Source organism: Humulus lupulus, chromosome 3, assembly GCF_963169125.1.
Source record: "Humulus lupulus chromosome 3, drHumLupu1.1, whole genome shotgun sequence".
Lineage (NCBI taxonomy): Eukaryota > Viridiplantae > Streptophyta > Magnoliopsida > Rosales > Cannabaceae > Humulus > Humulus lupulus.
In genome coordinates this window covers 41,390,150-41,407,218 of record NC_084795.1, presented here as the reverse complement: position 1 = coordinate 41,407,218, position 17,069 = coordinate 41,390,150, and positions in this window count along the sequence as shown.

Below are 17,069 nucleotides of genomic sequence, written 5' to 3'. Positions count from 1 at the left end.
TCAAGACCTTTGAAGAGTCAAAGGGAAACCATAAGATTCAAATGGGCAATGAGGGCAAATCTAAGGTACTTGGCAAAGGTACCATTGAAGTCTTTTTCACCCCCGGCAAGAAAGTTACATTAGTGAATGTACTTTATGTTCCTGAAATGAGTAGAAACTTGGTAAGTGGTGATTTTCTTGGCAAGCCCGACATTAGAGCCGTTTTTGAGTCCGGTAAACTTATACTTACCAAATCAAATGTATTTTTGGGAAAAGGGTACTCTTGTGAGGGAATGGTTAAATTGTGCACCAATGATGTAACTTTCAATGTTATCAATAAAAACGCTAATTCCGCCTATATTGTTGAGTATGATTCTTTATTTTTGTGGCATCTTAGACTATCGCATATAGGTTTTTCAACCATGAAAAGAGTAGTAAAATGTGGTATGATTGCATGGAATATTAAAAACCATGGTAAATGTGAAACATGTGTTAAGGCAGAAATGATTAAGAAACCATTTCCTAGTGTAGAAAGATTATCTAATTTACTAGATTTAATCTATAGTGATCTTTGTGAATTAAATGGTGTTTTAACTAGAGGTTGTAAAAGGTATTTTCTTACTTTTATAGATGATTTTAGTAGATATACCTATGTGTTTCTTTTAAAGCATAAAGATGAAACTTTTGATGCTTTTAAATTGTATAAATTAGAAGTTGAAAATCAACTAAATAAAAAGATTAAGGTGCTAAGAAGTGATAGAGGAGGAGAGTACTTCTCTAATGAATTCAATACATTTTGTGAAGAAAATGGTATAATTCATGAGTGCACTGCACCTTATACACCACAACACAATGGTGTTGTCGAAAGGAAAAATAGGACTTATCTAGAGATGATAAATTCTATGTTGGTGTTTTCTAAGTTGAACTTCAACTTATGGGGTGAAGCGCTTTTAACTGCTTGTCACATTCTTAATTGAATACCGATGAAGAAAAATGAGATATCTCCATATGAGTTATGGAAAGGAAGAAAACCCAACATAGGGTACTTCAAAGTGTGGGGGTGTCTTGCATATTGCAAGAAAAACGAACCTAATAGAACCAAGTTAGGTTCAAGAGACATAATTTGTGCTTTTGTTGGTTATGCCAACAATAGTAAAGCTTATAGGCTATTAGACTTAAAGTCTAATATTGTGATTAAATCTAGAGAAGTTGAATTTTTTGAGAATATGTTATGTGACAACAATTCTCAAGCTTCACCATCTCTAAAGGAGAGTTTGTTATATGAGAACAATTCTCAAGCTTCTACATCCAAAGTTGATTCTCAAGAGGAGAATTCTCAAAAGGATGTAAAGCAACCCTTTGAACCTAGAAGAAGTCAAAGGCTTAAAAATCATAAAAGTCTAGTAGTGGATGAGATAGATTCTCAACGAATTTCATTCTATATGGTAGAAGGAAATAGAGAGGAAGTTATTAGGAAAATTACTATTGTACTTCTCATTGAGGATGATCCTAAGACTTATAGAGAAGCTATGCAATCGAGAGATAATGCATTTTGGAAAGCAGCCATCAATGATGAGATGGATTCCATTCTTTCCAATAACACTTGGGAATTGGTAGACCTCCCACCGGGGTCTAAGCCAATTGGGTGTAAGTGGGTATTTAGGAGAAAATACCACATTGACGGCATTATCCAAACCTTTAAAACTAGATTAGTAGCTAAAGGGTTTAGGCAAAAAGAGGGTATCGATTATTTTGATACTTATGCGCCTGTTGCAAAGGACAACTTCTATAAGAATTTTGTTCGCTTTAGCTTTTATACACAACTTGTATGTTCATCAAATGGATGTCAAAACGGAATTTCTTAATGGTGACCTCAATGAGGAGGTCTATATGGAACAACCTAAAGGGTTTGTCCTACCAAAATATGAACATAAAGTTTGTAGACTTGTAAAATCCTTATATGGATTAAAACAAGCTCCTAAGCAATGGCATGAGAAATTTGATCAAGCCATCGTGTCTAATGGGTTTAGACATAACAATGGAGACAAGTGTTTGTATTCCAAAACTTGTAAGGGATATGTGATCATTTGTAATGACCCAACTATTTCTAAGACCTTGGACCATTAGATCTACTATACATAACTACTATTTTGGGAAAGATACATAAGAAATAATATAACTAACTTTATTAAATCTTGAAATATTGTATCAAATACATAATAATAGAAAATATGGCATGGGTACCCATTGTTTAAAACATAAAACATAATCTTGAACTAAAGAAAATTATTTACAAAACTAAATGCAGAAAAAAAACATGATTTAAAAGACTAAAAATAAATAACTTCATCCTCGATCGACACGCAGTTCATACATTTCATCCATCCTCAACACACAAGCCAAGCTACCAAGAATCCTTCCGCCTTCCATATTCATTTTCCTGCATCACACTAAAAATAAAGGAATAAGCCTAATGACCAGCAAGGAAAACCTACTAAAAACTTACATCATATATCATAAGCATAAAACTACAACATATACTATAAAACATAATACTATCTAAAACATACATAATAAATCATAAGCATACACTAAAAACATATGACTATAAAAACGTATATCATATAGGACTACAATATTAATGGCCATTAACATGGCATGCGATAAACCATCTAGGTCCCCTGTCTAATATCTGAGGTAGGTTAGATCACATGGTAGTATATGATAACCCATCTAGGTCCCCTGTCTAATATCTGAGGTAGGGTAAATCATAACTCTAAACCATGAAAATGATAAAATAATCTTGGGGCTTGCTATCTAAGCAAGTCATATGCCCAAGCGACTAAAAACATAATCTTGGGGCTTATTATCTAAACAAGTCATATGCCCAAGGACTACAAAACATATTATACATATACTTATTATAGCATAAACATATCATAACATAAACTTATCATAATATAAACATAGCATAACATATCATACAAACAAACAAGATCTATCCTATTTTCCTTACCAAAATACCGGGATGATGAGAACAAAGTCTGGATTTTGGAACACTCCTAAAAACCATTAATGGAGAGGTGAGTTTTCTAAAAGAAAGAAATGAAGAGGAATGAACTAAACCATCGAGAAGATACTTACCAACAAGAAATCTCAAGTTTGAAGAACTTAGATGCCTAACCAAGAATAGAGAAGATTGGGTTAGGAATTTAGTAGAGAAAAACTATAAGAACTAACAATACAGAAAAGGAACTAAGAATAGGAATACCTTTGAAATTGCTGTGACCGAACTACACCTCGAAACCGAAATACACTCTATGAACCTTACTTCCCAAGTGTCTAATAAGCTTAGAATGACAAAGCTTATAACCCCAACCCAAGTGCTTATCACTCTATAGTCTCACTAGCACCTAGAAGGCTCTGATCAATGCTTGAAGAATGAATGAAAAAGCTTGGTGCTAGGTCATATTTATAGAGTTCTAGGAATAAAAATCTTCTAATTATAATCCAAATTTAAATTTAAATTTAAAATAGAATCCTAACTTCTAACTTTCTAAATCCCGTAACTCTAAACTAACCTACAGTACAATTAACATATCTGGAGCTGTAGGACTTAGATTTAGAATACCTTTATACCGTTAGAAAGATAATTAAATTATCTACAACTTTTTAGAAATAATATTTGTCGAAATTCATAACATAACTAGGTCAAAAATAGGTTGGAAGTTACAGTACCCTAAAGTTACGAAAAATCTATTTAATTTTCTAAATCACAAATAAATAAAATATCTAAATCACAAATAAATAAAATTGTGACAAATGTCATGCTCCTAAAAAATTATGGTGAAGACTAAGTCTTATATTTCCCTTATTTTATCATTAAAATAATAATTCCTTAATAATCATACATATGACAAGTGTCATATTCCTATTGGCTCTATCTAAACCATAGGAATAATCCATGTTCATGAAAAATATCATATTTTTATTAGCTCTATCTAAACCTTAGGTTATAATAATTATCATATTAATAACCAGCAATATTAATCAAACCTTATGTTATAATTAATATTCTTAAACTATAGGTTAAACTTATAAAATCCATAACTATTGCTAGGAGTTTCAAACTAAGTCCCGGCTTGAACCAAAATCCATAGTAATGAACATACTATAAGTACTGCTACTGCTACTACTACTACTGCTACTGCTACTGCTACTGCTACTGCTACTGCTACTGCTACTGCTACTGCTACTGCTACTGCTACTGCTACTGCTACTGCTACTGCTACTGCTACTGCTACTGCTACTGCTACTGCTACTGCTACTGCTACTGCTACTGCTACTGCTACTGCTACTGCTACTGCTACTGCTACTGCTACTGCTACTGCTACCACTACCACTACCACTACCACTACCACTACCACTACCACTACCACTACCACTACCACTACCACCACCACCACTACCACTACCACTACTACCACTACTACCACTACTACTACTACTACTACTAGCTAAGTAAATTCTAGGACTATCACTATCTAACTAGCTAAGTAAATTCTGGGACTCTACATCATTGTTTTCTTATATGTGGATGACATGCTTATTCTAAGTAATAGCATGAAAGGGATAGAAGAAACGAAGAGGTTTCTATCATCAACCTTCAAGATGAAAGATCTTGGAGAAGTTGACACCATACTTGGTATCAAAGTAAAGAAACATAGTTGGGGGTTTTGCGTTAGGGCAAGCTCACTATGTTGAGAAAGTATTGAACAAATTTAACCATCTCAAGGTTAAAGATGCCAATACTCCATTCGATCATAGTGTAAAACTAGAGAAGAATGAAGGAAGAGCGGTGCTCAATTGGAGTACGCTAGTGCTATAGGGAGTCTAATGTACGCTGCCCAATGTACTAGACCTGATATAGCATTTGCGATAAGTAAACTTAGTAGGTTTACAAGTAATCCAAGTGTGGATCACTGGAAGGCAATTAGAAGAGTCCTAGGTTATCTCAAGAAAACCAAAGGACTAAGCCTTCACTACTCCAAATTTCCTTCAATTTTAGAAGGATATACAGATGCAAGTTGGATATCCAATCTTGGGGACAACTTGTCCACAACTGGTTGGGTATTTACACTTGGTGGAGGTGCAATTTCTTGGGGTTCCAAGAAACAAACCTGTATATCTCATTCACCTACGGAAGCAGAGTTCATAGCTCTATCTGCTATCGGCAAAGAGGCCGAATGGTTAAGGGATTTGTTGATAGAGATTCCCCTAATCAAAGAGAATGTATCTACTATATCGATACATTGCGATAGCCAAGCGACATTGGCTAGAGCATACAGCGGATTGTATAATGGGAAGTCTAGACATATTAGTCTAAGACATGGATATGTAAGAGAATTGATTCAAAGAGGAGTCATCTCAATATCATATCTGAGAACAAGTGAAAATCTGGCGGATCCTTTCACTAAGCCACTAACGAGGGATTTAGTGGCTGCATCATCTCGAGGTATGGGACTTAAACTCCCTAAAGAGATTCACGATTGATGGTAACCTATCTTAACACTAGTTATTCAACTAGTGTTATGTTTAATAGGTAACAACAAGCCAATCAAGTGAATATTAGTTGTACTGAAAACAAGTCCCATCTGAGATATTGAGTACCCGCGTGTTACCAAGTTGAGGGTTAAAACCGAAATGTTTTTTAATAGAATTCAGTCTTGTGAAGACAAGTATTTTCAGAATTCTACCTATATGGACCTAGGGGTGGTGCCGCCTCTCATGAAAATTGGGAGTATTCTCAAGAACGTCCATGAATGGAAAGTGCACATGGCCATTAACGGTGCAAAGTGAGATATAGAGGTCTCAAGTGAACATCGCAAAGGTGTGTGTGTTATCACCGATTTGTTATCATGAAAAGATGGTTCAATGCCTAGTGCAACCAAATTTTCAACAAATTTTGTGATAATTACACTATAGTAAAGTTCAAGTTGAAAAACACTTTGCTTTATGCACTAATTCAATGACTCCAATAAGAGAGAGTTCTTATTTAATCAAGTAGGGGATATATTATATTTTAAAATATAATGATTGATTAAATAAGTGTTACAATAGACAACTATTTAATCTAGTGGGGGAATGTTATATTATTTTATAATATAATGTAATATTATATTATATTATAATATAATGTTTTAAATTAAATAAATGTGACAAAGAGTGTCACATATTGTAACATATAATAGAGAATTACAATATTTAGATATATGAGACATATCCAGATAATGTAACATATTTGGTGTTACAAATTTGTAACTTCCAAATATTACCCTTTATTGTGTAAATTTGGTGTTACACAATATTGAGATGAATTTCATAAAGCCATTTGAGAAATGACTGTTAGAGAAATGATTTAAACCCCAATAATGTGTTTTGGGGGTTACAAAATCATTTGGGAGGGTTTGGAACCGTTTGGAAAAACAACACATTTTCAAGTGCTGAAACTGGGCTGTGGCCACGGCCACTGAATGATGGTGGTCGCGGCTTGGGGGACAGAAAGTAGTGGTCGCGGCCACTGATGTCCTTGGCCACGGCCACAGGTGCATTTCAAGCCATTTTTTCAGTTTTTTCCAAAAGTGTTGAATGGTTCCAAAAATCCAAATAACTCCCAAATCTCATTTTTAATTCCATATTAATCCAATTAAACATTGGTAACAGCCATGGGGGTTGGTGGAATTTGAAATTCAAAGGGTGTCTCTAAACTCTATAAATAGGAGCCTATAGCTCACTTGAAAGACACAACATTTCTATCCATTAGAGCACTTGGCTAGAAACACCTTGAGGCTTGATAATTCCATAAAGAATTTCCAATATATGTGAGAGATCCCTTAGTCTTGCGTTAGGGGGAAATAAGCTTTTGGACAAAGGTTTCAAACCTTGTTCAAGTTGGTGATCCCCAACACTCTTCACTTTGGTTGTGTGAGTGAGAGTTTATTATTTTTGTTCTTGTTCTTATTTTCTTCTATTGCTTTCCTTCTTTTTCTTCTTGTTCTATTTACTTGTACTTTTGTTTCAGAGTTGTAATCCTTTTATTTTCTTTGTTCAAACACTTCTAGTTTATTTGTTTCTTTTGTAATAGAGTTGTACTTTCTATTTCTATCATCTTACATCTCCTTCTCCTTTTATTTGTATTTTCAGTTATAGAGTTGTAACACTCCTTTTAATCAATCATTATTTATTTGTTATATATTGCATAGAGTTGTATTTTCTTACCATTTCCATTGAGGCAATACATATTTTCCTAACATATAGAAGAAATGGCTTACCTCACCAAGGTGATGCAAAATACCATAAAGTCCACCAAATATTGAACAGAATATAGAATACCATATCTATGTGTCCATGAAATATACCTGTAAAGCAGAAATAGAATAATGTGTCAAGCATTTATGCTAGACCAGGTTGATCTATAAACTAAGCTTCCAACTTCTTCCCTAATTCTTTGTTCAAGATATTTTACAGTGTTCGTCATTAATAAATTTAAACTAAGATGGGCTTCCATAACTAGTGCAGATATTATCAAGAAGTAGTATGACAAACAACATTCACAACTACTATAGGAGCCCATACTGCAAGTATTGCACCAACGTTATTTTGTACTGCAAGAGAAGCAATTTTTTTTGGGTTTAGATTTAGTAGCTATACCAGGTTTCTGATTAATCTTTTTGGACAAACTATATACAAAGGAACAGAGAAAACCTTTTGGGAAAAGCTCATGCCAGTCATAACTTTTCACACCAATTTTCATGATTTGCTTTGTTGGTCCTATGAGAGGCTTTATCTGCATTATTCCACTGGCCGCAGTTAACAGTAAGTATGCTTTCATGTTTATATTTAACTAGCATAAGAATCAGAAAGATAAATGCTAAGAATTAATTAGCTCTGATTTTATGTTGAAAGTTGAGAATTAGATAGTACAATTTCCACTAAAGAAAGATATTTATGGCAATCTAAAATGAAATATTTATTAGTAAATTATCTAATAAATAGTCATGTATTATGGAGTTATTATGTAGTTGCACTTCGCAGCTTACCTCAAACCAGTAGTTGAAAGAAAACCTGCTCAATAGTACTAGTATCCAGAACAATGTGTACCTACAAAATACACAAATTATAACACATTAGGGGGAAATGATAAGAATAGAGACAACTCAATAGCTAATTTAGAAGGGAGAAATGGGAAATTACTTCAGCACAGAGACATGGCTTTCTTGCATCCCACATCCCACATATAATCTAGGCTATGTGATAAAAACAAATATTTTAGGGAATATACACAAAGCTTAAAACCAGAAGTTGATCAGACAAAGAAAGTAAATTGAATATGGGTACAATTACATGACCAGTTTTAGCTGGCCAAATATGTGGCATACTGCATAATCAAATTTTGAGTTGATCTTTGGATATTTTATAAAAAAGATTTTAAAGTGTGCTGTTTAAGATGATACGTTATCTTTTTGTATTAATAAACTAAAATTTGTTTCTTGTCAAGAAAGCGAAATAATAGCAAAAATATGAATTCTAGTATATTTCTTAAACCTTCAAAGTAATGCTAGTTGCTAAATTCAACATCTAAGAAAAAAACTTGGTGCAAGATTGATCTATAACTTTTAAAAGAAGAAAAAAAGCCTTTATGATGAACTTACATGTGTCCAAGCAAGTAAAGTGAATATTCTCCAATTGGATACTTCAATGTTCTTTCTAACAGTAGGAACAAAATATAACACCATCTCAATTGCATTAGGTATCATATAAATTCCAACTGCAACCAAATAGGAAGACAGACACCATACTTCTAGCCAACTTCCATATTGCGAGGAGAAACAAGTGTATTTTCTTCTAGAATAAGCATAACATGTAGGAAGAGCGATTGTCCATATCGCTGCAACAACAAGCTTCACCACTAGTCTTATCTTGTCACTGTATTCCATCATTTGTCTGGCTTTCCATGTAAAAGTTATGTCCAATATTGCTGCAAGACGAATATGGATGAAAGCTAAATGATTATGCCACTAACAAGGGTCCATGTGACTTTCACAATTTATGCCAAATCCCTAAAAAATAAAATGAAAAAAATGTGATATCTCTAGTTTAAGGGAGAAGTTTTTTTTTTTTTTTTTATGTTTAACATCAATTCTTTCATTCTCTAGTTTGAAAAACTGAATTCAAAGAAAAACAAGGAAATAACTCAAGTGATAGTGCAAATTGGGTGGCAGAAGTAGTCATAAGATTCTCTGCCATTCAAGAGCCACAAGTTCACAGTTAACACCAACTAAAGTTTTACTTGTAGTCTTAAAAATACACAAGGAAAACTTTTTAAAACTTGAAAACACATCTTAATTTCTTTAGTGTTGATTGATGATATAGAGGATAAGTACATGGCATACCAAAAAAAGAGAACACAAATGGATTAACCAACTACATTAGACACCAAGGCATTCATAAGTTTGTGCATACAAAATACAAAGAATAGAAAAATAGAAATGAGCAAAAGTTTCATGGTGCATTAATTTAACAGTTCTGACCATTAAATATATCAACATAATCATAAGGCTACTATTACAGGATGGAAATCTTTAAATAACATAATTATTAGTACATATTGTTTCGTTGATCTTAACATTATTTGCTTAGACTCTTGAAGGTGACCTATCTCTTGGTGGAACAAGAGCAATCTTCGAGAGATTCTTTCTAGTGCTCCTACGATGTTTCTTGGCTCCCTTATTCTTTTTAAAGCCTTAATGGCTCGGATATCTTGATAGGTTAAAGCTCCGTTCATACTTAACTGAAAACATAAACACTAAAGTTGTTAGCTATACACATAAGCAAAATAACTATAACTTAAACACTTACTTGGCGGTCAGATTCGGAGCTTTTGAACATGTGTATCGAGGAGAACTTCATGCGAAGGAACCGTTTCTCTGATACCAACTGTAATGACCCAACTACTCTAGTCTTTTGGACCATTAACGAAATTATACATACAATTCCTTAGTAAAACTTACATTTGCGAAAATACCATAACTTTATTAGAAACTTGTAGAAATAAGAGTTACTTACATAAAATATCAAGTAGGATATGGGATCCCATTGTCTTAAAACAAAACATAATTTAAAATAAAAGGAGTTACATAGCAAGTGCGGAAAAATACATGTAAAACCATAAAACAAGACTACATCCTCGAAAATCAAACTCTCGACTCCTTGACTCCATTCATCACCGATACACATTCCCCAAGCATCCACGAATCTTACTGCCACTATAGCTATTTTCCTGCACATATAAACAAAAGGAATGAGCCTAATGCCCAGCAAGGAAAATCTACCACATAGTTCATATACATAAATTTCATAAGAAACATAAAAACATAACATAACATTATACTTATATCATACACATACTATAAATGCCATTATTACTTGGGGTCCCATAGACTAAACAATTCATATGCCCATGAGATTAGTGGGGTCCTACTAGCTAAGTAGGTCATATGCCCATAATCTATTTGGGGTCTTGTTAATCATATGGGTCATATGCCCAAGCCTACAAACATACATATCATAACACTTATCATAACATAAGATAACATATAAAACATATAACATATGAATTTCTATCCTATTTTCCTTACCAAAGTTACCGGGATAAGAGGACAAAGTTGGGACTTTTGGAACACTCCTAAAACCATATATAACAGGGTGAGTAGATTTGAAGAAAAAGAAATGAAAGGAATGGAATGACTAAACCTTGGAGAAACATACTTACCAAAAACCTTTTTGTTCAAGAACTTAGATTTCCTAACCAAAATAAAGATTAAGGTTAGAGGCAGAGTAGAAGACTATGAGAACTTAAAATAAAATAATACCAATGAACTATGGTATAGAAATACCTTGAAGACTTGTAGACCAATCTAAACCTCGAACCGAAATACTATGAAACCTTACTTCCCAAAGTGTTTGACAAGCTTATGATGATCAAGCTTATGATTTCCCCACCCAAGTGTTCAACTCTCACACTCTCCTAGCAACTTGCAGCCTCTGAACTTAGAGTAAAAGGTGAATAATGGTTGGGTACTAGGTCCTATTTATAGAGTTTAGGAATGAAAGGATCTTAATTTTACTTGAATAAAAATAATAGCTTTTTAGGTGAAAATTGTTAGGAAAATAATATTGCCTCAATGGAAATGGTAAGATAATGTTACAACTCTATGCAAAATATTACAATGGACAAGATTGATTAAATAAAGTGTTACAACTCTATAACTGAAAATACAAATACAACAAAGGAAATGAAGAAGATGATGAAGAAGAAGAGAATAGTAAAATACAACTCAAAACAAAAGTTACAAATAAAATAAAGTGTTTGGACCAAATGAAGAGATTACAACTCTTAAACAAAATATACAAGTAAATAAAACAAGAGAATAAGAAGAAGAACAATAGAACAAAAGGAAGAACATAGACCACAAACAAACTCTCACTTACACAACTTAAGTGAAGAGGATTGGGGATCACCAACTTGAACAAGGTTTAAAACCTTTGTCCAAAAGCTTATTTCCCCCTAACTCAAGCACTAAGGGATCTCTCTCAGATTTTGGAAATGCTTTATGGAATTATCAAGCCTCAAGGTGTTTCTAGCCAAGTGCTTTAGTGGATAGAAATGGTGTGTCTTACAAGTGAGCATTAGGCTCCTATTTATAGAGTTTAGAGACACCCTTTGAATTTCAAATTCCACCAACCCCCATGGCTGTTACCAATGATTAATTGGGTGTTTTATGGAATTAAAATAGAGATTTGGGAGTTACTTAGCTGTTGGAATCGTTCAAAGTTGGACAAAAAACCGAAATTATAGAAGCTGTCAGCCATTAGGGCCGCAGCGCTTGTTCTAGGCGCCGCGGCGCTCAGTCAAGTTCAGCCACTAGGGCCGCGGCGCTTGTTCCAGGTGCCGCGGCGCTCAGTCAATTTCAGCAACAAATTTTTTCAGTTTTTTCCAAAACGTTCCAATTTATTCCCACTTGATTTTGTAACTTCCATACACAATATGGGAGTTAAAATCATATCTCTATCAGCCATTTCTCATATGGCTTTATGAAATCCAATCTCAAATGTGTAACATATAATATACACATTATTGGGTAATATTTGGGAGTTACAAATTTGTAACTGATTTTGTAACTCCAAAATATGTCACATTTGGACACACACATGTGTCCAATTTTGTGACTCTCAATAATATGTTACAAGGTGTGACAAATCACATTTTGTCACATTATTTAATCTATTATTATATTATATGAAATAATATAACATTCCCCCACTAGATTAAATAATCACTTTTTGTAACACTTATTTAATCAATCAAACATTATATTAAAATATAATATTCCCCCACTTGATTGAATAATCACTCTCTATAGAAACCTTTGCATTGGTGTATAAAGTAAAATGTCTTTCGACTTGAATTTTACCTTAGTGTAATTATCACAAAGTTTGTTGAAATTTTGGTTGCCGAAGCATTGAGCCACTATCCCTTGATAACAAACCGGTGATAACACACACACCTTTGCTGTGTTCACTTGAGACCTCAATGTCTCGCTTTTGCACCGTTAATGGCCATGTGCACATTCCATTCATAGACTTTTCTTGAGAATGACTCCCAATTCTCATGAGGGGCGGCACCACCCCTAGGTCTATATAGGTAGAACTCTTACAGTATTTTGTTACCCTAAAATACTTGTCTTTTCAAGACTGAGTTCTATTAAAAAACCTTTCGGTTTTAACCCTCATTTTGGTAACACACTAGTACTCATATCTCAGATGGGACAAAATTTGAGTACTACTATCTATTCACTTGATTGACTTGTTATTACCTATTGAACCTAATACTAGTTTGGTGACTAGTATTAAGATAGGTTACCATCAACCGTGAATCTCTTTAGGGAGTCTAAGTCTCACCCCTTGAGATGTAGAAATGATTCCATTTGAATCATTTATTTTCTCATGTATGCATACTTAGACACTCTCATTATTTTATTCAAACTTTGTTGCTAGTCATAGTTTGATTAAAATAGTTACCTCTTTAAAATAGTGATTTTGACCATAGTCAACACCCCCACTATTTTATAGTTTTATATCCAAGATAAACATTTTCCTTGAATATTAATTCTAGAAACCTCTTTGTTTCTAAAATTCTCCTTTATTTTTAAATTGATTCCTCCTTGAATCAAAATATTACAAACAACGACTTTAGACACCAAACATGTCTAGATTTGTTCATTCTATACACATATAGCCAATGTGATTTAGAATGTGGAATTCCAAATCACCTATTTGATAGGATAACTAAATTAATCAATTATTATCAACAAAATAAATTGATTAACTTTGGAGCATCACCCCCACATTTCTCACATAATGATAATAAAATATCACTTTAAAATAGAAATCTCTTCATTTCTAATAAGTCATTTATCCTCCAAGATAAATCTAGACCTATGATTCTCAAAGTTCATCATGAGTCCTCTATGCCACATGATAAATACTCAATAGATCAAGATAAAAAACCTCAATGTTTATCTTGATTCATTTACTTGCTAAGGCAAGGCACACTTATTTGAAAGTAACTTTCACTTGGTTGCTTTCTTTTATATTTTTCACAAAATTAAATGTGAGAATTTCTCAAACAAATAATCACAAATTTTCATTTTTAGTTGTCTAAATAATCTCAAAATCACTTAAACAACTTTTGTGTATTTCTTAAGAGTCTCTTTGAGATTCTTTTGAAAACATCAATTTGACATCCATTGATTTTCTCATCAAAATCAAAATGAAAATGTCAATTTTTTTTTTTTAAACACTTTAAATCAAATAAAACAAACCCTCATTGATTTATTTAAACACTATGATTTCTTATGTTTTGTTTAAAAGTATCTCCTCATTGAGATTAATTTAAACATATCACCAACTTTAACCAAAATGAATAAAATTCTCTTTTATTCACCATTGGTGTAAAATTCAAAATTGCTTCTCCAATTTTGTAATGTCTCCTCATTGAGGCATTCAATATTCAAGAATTATTGACACTAAATAATTCTCAAATATATTTTCCCTTTTGACCATTCTTTAGACTATAAGTCTATTGAGTCTATATGTCATCCCATAATTTTTAACCCACTTTGAGCTATTTTTCTTGTAATGGCAAGACACAACCATTAAAAGATGTAACCCCCTTAGTTTCATCTTTTCTTATCTCATTAAGTGAGATGGTAAACACTTAAATGAGAAATTTCATTTCTCAAATAATTCTCTTTATTTACCAAATGAATGGTAACTCATCACATTGCAATAATAGAGAATAAAACATATTAATATTATTATCACCTTAATAATCATATTATATGGCACACCACAATAATCATGATAATTCTCATCAATATAGGATAAACATATTAACATCTCACAAATGTTTGCATGATTATAATTTCACATAGTTGTCAACATACATGACTAATATCATACTAATATGGCTCTTTATTAATATGAAAACATGAATTACAAATATCACACACACATGATTTCACATTTCTATTGATTCACAAAAATCAATATATTTATACATGCCATATAAAACTCATAGTTGTCATTCTAATAATTTCCCATTAACACAAAATAAGTTCTATGACATGCTAGCATACTACCCAATAATCTACTAGATTATTTACATGTTAATCACATATAACAAAAACTCAACATATTGAATTATCTTCTAATCTAACCATTATAAAACAAAGGAGATTAGAAAACAATGAATCTCATTTATAAACTTTTCTTCTTCTCATTTATATCACTATATGAAAACCATTAGATCTTCTAAGAAAACAAAGAAGAACATTACCTTATCTTACCATCTTTCCAAGGTTGGATTCTCACAAGATCTCCATGGTTTCTCCTTCCATTGAAAAGGTAATTAAGCTTTTGATTGTTAGGAAAATAATACTGCCTCAATGGAAATGGTAAGATAATGTTACAACTCTATGCAAAATATTACAATGGACAAGATTGATTAAATAAAGTGTTACAACTCTATAACTGAAAATACAAATACAACAAAGGAAATGAAGAAGATGATGAAGAAGAAGAGAATAGTAAAATACAACTCAAAACAAAAGTTACAAATAAAATAAAGTGTTTGGACCAAATGAAGAGATTACAACTCTTAAACAAAATATACAAGTAAATAAAACAAGAGAATAAGAAGAACAACAATAGAACAAAAGGAAGAACATAAACCACAAACAACCTCTCACTTACACAACTTAAGTGAAGAGGATTGGGGATCACCAACTTGAACAAGGTTTAAAACCTTTGTCCAAAAGCTTATTTCCCCCTAACTCAAGCACTAAGGGATCTCTCTCAGATTTTGGAAATGCTTTATGGAATTATCAAGCCTCAAGGTGTTTCTAGCCAAGTGCTTTAGTGGATAGAAATGGTGTGTCTTACAAGTGAGCATTAGGCTCCTATTTATAGAGTTTAGAGACACCCTTTGAATTTCAAATTCCACCAACCCCCATGGCTGTTACCAATGATTAATTGGGTGTTTTATGGAATTAAAATAGAGATTTGGGAGTTACTTAGCTGTTGGAATCGTTCAAAGTTGGACAAAAAACCGAAATTATAGAAACTGTCAGCCATTAGGACCGCGACGCTTGTTCTAGGCGCCGCGACGCTCAGTCAAGTTCAGCCACTAGGGCCGCGGCACATGTTCCAGGTGCCGCGGCGCTCAGTCAATTTCAGCAACAAATTTTTTCAATTTTTTCCAAAACGTTCCAATTTATTCCCACTTGATTTTGTAACTTCCATACACAATATGGGAGTTAAAATCATATCTCTATCAGCCATTTCTCATATGGCTTTATGAAATCCAATCTCAAATGTGTAACATATAATATACACATTATTGGGTAATATTTGGGAGTTACAAATTTGTAACTGATTTTGTAACTCCAAAATATGTCACATTTGGACACACACATGTGTCCAATTTTGTGACTCTCAATAATATGTTACAAGGTGTGACAAATCACATTTGTGTGACAAATCACATTTTGTCACATTATTTAATCTAATATTATATTATATGAAATAATATAACAAAAATAATTTGAATAATCGTTCAGCAGAGGCTGAAGACTCGTTCAAAAAGTTGCTGGACTTATCAAGAGGTTGAATGGCTGAAAGGGAAAACAATTCAAAAACTTTCAAAATAAGCTGAAGGAGGCGATATATCGCCCCTTGTAGGTGATATATTGCCTGGGCCAGTATGCCCGAGGCAGTCGTGCATCGTTTCGTGTTTTCCGTATCTACGTGCTGCGATATATCGCCCCCTACAGCTGCGATATATCGGCACACGCTGATTATTTAAACACGAAATTACACATTTTTAGCTAAGTTTGAATGGAGTAAACAGCCTTGACTAAGACCTTAAACGTATTCAAAGCTGCTGACTGACCTTAGAGCATTCAAACTTTACCCTTATTAAATTTAATCCTCAAAATACTTAATCCTTAATCACCCATTCATAACATGTGCTTAAATCCTATTGGTTCTTATCTAAACCTTATAATATAATAAATATTATCATTAATATCAGTCATATTAATCAAACCCTAGGTTAAAATTAATATTCTTAAACTATAGGTTAAACTTAGAAAATCTACAAGTACTACTATGAGTGTCCAAATAAATCCTTGTCTGAACCAAAAATCCACAGTTACAAAGATAATGCTATAAATACTATAATACTACTATCTAACTAGCTAAGTAAAGTTCTTGGACTCTACAAATCAACAATCATGAGACTTTCTATTCAAGTGAGGCACATGAACGAGCTGATCTTGACTAGAAAGAATGGCAAACTTGGTTGATCAGTTTGTGTTTTTTTCCATAACAAGTGCCTAAATAGTGCTCTAATTTAGTTTTAAGGATTGGTTTCTCTGTATTTTAAATACCATGTCAAAAAAATAAAT